General features: G+C 35.2%; 1 non-coding gene across 1 annotated transcript; it reads right to left on the reverse strand.

Moving 5' to 3' along the window:
- Positions 1-4,050: 4,050 nt before the first annotated feature.
- LOC112746466 (small nucleolar RNA R71) lies at positions 4,051-4,158 on the reverse strand. Its single transcript, XR_003174348.1, has one exon. It is a non-coding gene; the product is annotated as a small nucleolar RNA R71 (small nucleolar RNA).
- Positions 4,159-4,786: the final 628 nt, after the last annotated feature.

A 4,786-nucleotide genomic window follows, 5' to 3' on the forward strand; every position in this document is an offset into this window, starting at 1 on the left:
TGATTCAAGAAAAAGAGGCATGATGAGCGGATAATTTATACGCTTTTTGGCATTGTTTTTAGTATGTTTTTAGTAGAATCTAGTTACTTTTAGGGATGTTTTCATTAGTTTTTATGTTAAATTCACATTTCTGGACTTTACTATGAGTTTGTGTGTTTTTCTGTGATTTCAGGTATTTTCTGGCTGAAATTGAGGGACTTGAGCAAAAATCAGATTCAGAGGTAGAAGAAGGACTGCTGATGCTGTTGGATTCTGACCTTCCTGCACTCAAAGTGGATTTTCTGGAGCTACAGAGCTCAAAATGGCGCGCTTCCAATTGAGTTGGAAAGTAGACATCCAGGGCTTTCCTGCAATATATAATAGTCTATACTTTGGCCGTGTTTAGACGACGCAAAAGGGTGTTGAACGCCAGTTCTACGCTGCAGTCTGGAGTTAAACGCCAGAAACACGTCTCAAGCCAGAGTTGAACGCCAGAAACACGTTACAACTTGGCGTTCAACTCCAAAAGAAGCCTCTGCACGTGGAAAGCTAAAGCTCAGCCCAAGCACACACCAAGTGGGCCCCGGAAGTGGATTTATGCATCAATTACTTACTTCTGTAAACCCTAGTAGCTAGTTTAGTATAAATAGGACTTTTTACTATTGTATTAGACATCCTGGATTGTATTTTTGATCTTGTGATCACGTTTGGGGGCTGGCCATTTGGCCATGCCTGAACCTTCATCACTTATGTATTTTCAACGGTATAGTTTCATGCATGTTCCTCATGAATTAATACAAAGTACTACTGTTTTTCTATTCAATTCAACTTATTCCGCTTCTAAGATATTCATTCGCACTTCAACCTGAATGTGATGAACGTGACAATCATCATCATTCCCTACGAACGCGTGCCTGACAACCACTTTCGTTCTACCTTAGATTGAATGAACATCTCTTGGATTCCTTAATCAGAATCTTCGTGGTATAAGTTAGAACCCATGGATGGCCATTCCTGAGATCCGGAAAGTCTAAACCTTGTCTGTGTTATTCCGAGTAGGATCTGGGAAGGGATGGCTGTGACGAACTTCAAACTCGCGAGTGCTGGGCGTAGTGACAGACGCAAAAGGAGGGTGAATCCTATTCCAGTATGATCGAGAACCTCAGATGATTAGCCATGCCGTGACAGAGCATTTGGACCTTTTTCACAAGAGGATGGGATGTAGCCATTGACAACGGTGATGCCCTTACAGAAAGCTTGCCATGGAAAGGAGTAAGACTGATTGGATGAAGACAGCAGGAAAGCAGAGGTTCAGAGGGACGAAAGCATCTCTATACGCTTATCTGAAATTCTCACCAATAAATTACATAAGTATTTCTATCTTTATTTTCTGTTTATTTATTTATTATTATTCGAAAATACTATAACCATTTGATATCCGCCTGACTGAGATTTACAAGGTGACCATAGCTTGCTTCAAGCCGACAATCTCCGTGGGATCGACCGTTACTCACGTAAGGTTTTATTACTTAGACGACCCAGTGCACTTGCTGGTTAGTTATGCGAAGTTGTGAAGTTATGTTTGGACCATGGTTATGTGCATCCGTTTTTGGTGCCATTGCTAGGGAAAGAACGAACAAATAATTTTACAACCTAATCTGAGTAACAATTTCGCATACCAAGTTTTTGGCGCCGTTGCCGGGGATTGTTTGAGTTTGGACAACTGATGATTCATCGTGTTGCTCAGATTGGATAATTTTCTTTTTTTTTTATTTTCAAAAATTTTTTCAAAAAAATTCTTTCAAAAATTTCTCATCTGTTTTCGAAAATTATTCTAAAATTTTTTTTAAGAATGAATTCTAGTGTTTCATGAAGCATGTTGAAGCCTGACTGGCTATAAAGCCATGTCTAAATTCATCTGGACTGGGGCTTCCAACCCAACATTATCAAGAGCAAGCTAGTTGTTGCTAATCCACCTGCTGCTGTTCCTGATCCACCTGATTTACATGCTAAAGCTTGACTGGCTATCAAGCCATGTCTAACCCTCAAATTGGAGCTTTAGACTAAGAGTGCAAGATTCCTGGAATTCATATTAAAAAATTTTGGAATCCTTATTTTTCATTTTCACAAATAATTTTCAAAAAAAATATAAAAAAATTATAAAATCATAAAAATAAAAAATATTTTGTGTTGCTTGTTTGAGTCTTGAGTCAATTTTTAAGTTTGGTGTCAAAATGCATTTTTTCTAAAATTTTTATGCATTTTTTCGAAAATTCATGCATTCATAGTGTTCTTCATGATCTTCAAGTTGTTCTTGGCCAGTCTTCTTGTTTGATCTTGATGTTTTCTTGTTTTGTGTCTTTTCTTGTTTTTCATGTGCATTTTTGCATTTATAGTGTCTGAACATGAAAGATTTCTAGGTTTGGTGTCTTACATGTTTTCTTTGCATCAAAAATTTTTCAAAAATATGTTCTTGATGTTCATCATGATCTTCAAAGTGTTCTTGGTGTTCATCTTGACATTCATAGCATTCTTGCATGCATTCATTATTTTGATCCAAAATTTTCATGCATTTCATCATTTTCATGTTTTTCTCTCTCATCATTAAAAATTAAAAAAAAAAATATCTTTCCCTTTTTCTCTCATAAATTTCGAAAATTTGGATCGACTTTTTCAAAAATTTTTAAAATCTAGTTGTTTTATGAGTAAAATCAAATTTTCAATTTAAAAATCTCATCTTTTTCAAAAAATCATATCTTTTTCATTTTTTTATTTATTTTCGAAAATTTAAAAAATATTTTTCAAAAATCTTTTTCTTAATCTCATCTCATAATTTTCGAAAATATCATCAAAATTTAATGTTTTGATTCAAAAATTTCAAGTTTGTTACTTACTTGTTAAGAAAGATTCAAACTTTAAATTATAGAATCATATCTTGTGATTTCTTGTGAGTCAAGTCATTAATTTTGATTTTAAAATTCAAATCTTTTTCAAAACTAATTTCAATCATATCTTTTCAAAAATATCTTTTTTATCTTATCTTTTTCAAAATCATATCTTTTTCAAAAATTTGATTTTAAAATATCTTTTCTAACTTCCTATCCTCTTATCTGTTCAAAATTGATTTTCAAATTTGTTTCAACTAACTAACTAACTTTTTGTTTGTTTCTTATCTTTTTCAAAACTACCTAACTAACTCTCTCCCTCTAAATTTTCGAAAATCTCTTCCCTCTTTTTCAAAAATTCTTTTTAACTAATTAATTGTTTAATTTTTAATTTTAATTTGATTTCATTCCTAATTTTCAAAAATCACTAACCCTTTTTCAAAAACTATTTTCAAAAACTTTCCCCTCTCATCTTCTTCTATTTAGTTATTTATTTACTAACATCTCTTCCTCACTCACCAAAAATCCGAACCCCCTCTCTCTCTCTGAGTTCAGATTTTCTCTTCTTCTTTTCTTCCACTCACCTAAGGGAACCTCTATACCTGGGCAAAAAGGATCCCTATTATTATTTTTCTGTTCCCTCCTTTTTCATATGAGCAGGAGCAAGGACAAGAACATTCTTGTTGAAGCAGATCCAAAACCTGAAAGGACTCTGAAGAGGAAACTAAGAGAAGCTAAATTACAACAATCTAGCAAGCACCTTTCAGAAATTTTCGAACAGGAAGAGGAGATGGCAGCCGAAAATAATAATAATGCAAGGAGGATGCTTGGTGACTTTACTGCACCTAATTCTAATTTACATGGAAGAAGCATCTCCATCCCTACCATTGGAGCAAACAATTTTAAGCTTAAACCTCAATTAGTTTCTCTGATGCAACAAAACTGCAAGTTTCATGGACTTTCATCTGAAGATCCTTTTCAGTTCTTGACTGAATTCTTGCAGATATGTGATACTGTTAAGACTAATGGAGTAGATCCTGAAGTCTACAGGCTCATGCTTTTCCCTTTTGCTGTAAGAGACAGAGCTAGAATATGGTTGGACTCTCAACCTAAGGATAGCCTGAACTCTAGGGATAAGCTGGTCAAGGCTTTCTTAGCCAAGTTCTTTCCTCCTCAAAAGCTGAGTAAGCTTAGAGTGGATGTTCAAACTTTCAGACAGAAAGAAGGTGAATCCCTCTATGAAGCTTAGGAGAGATACAAGGAACTGACCAAAAAGTGTCCTTCTGACATGCTTTCAGAATGGACCATCCTGGATATATTCTATGATGGTCTGTCTGAATTAGCTAAGATGTCATTGGATACTTCTGCAGGTGGATCCATTCACCTAAAGAAAACGCCTGCAGAAGCTCAAGAACTCATTGACATGGTTGCTAATAACCAGTTCATGTACACTTCTGAGAGGAATCCTGTGAGTAATGGGACGCCTCAGAAGAAGGGAGTTCTTGAAATTGATACTCTGAATGCTATATTGGCTCAGAATAAAATATTGACTCAGCAAGTCAATATGATTTCTCAGAGTCTGAATGGAATGCAAGCTGCATCCAACAGTACTCAAGAGGCATTGGGGACAAGCAACAATTTAAGTTTGGTGTTGTGATGAGCGGATTATTTATATGCTTTTTGGCATTGTTTTTAGTATGTTTTTAGTAGAATCTAGTTACTTTTAGGGATGTTTTCATTAGTTTTTATCCTAAATTCACATTTCTGGACTTTACTATGAGTTTGTGTGTTTTTCTGTGATTTCAGGTATTTTCTGGCTGAAATTGAGGGACTTGAGCAAAAATCAGATTCAGAGGTAGAAGAAGGACTGCTGATGCTGTTGGATTCTGACCTCCCTGCACTCAAAGTGGATTTTCTGGAGC

This window comes from Arachis hypogaea, chromosome 14, assembly GCF_003086295.3.
Source record: "Arachis hypogaea cultivar Tifrunner chromosome 14, arahy.Tifrunner.gnm2.J5K5, whole genome shotgun sequence".
Lineage (NCBI taxonomy): Eukaryota > Viridiplantae > Streptophyta > Magnoliopsida > Fabales > Fabaceae > Arachis > Arachis hypogaea.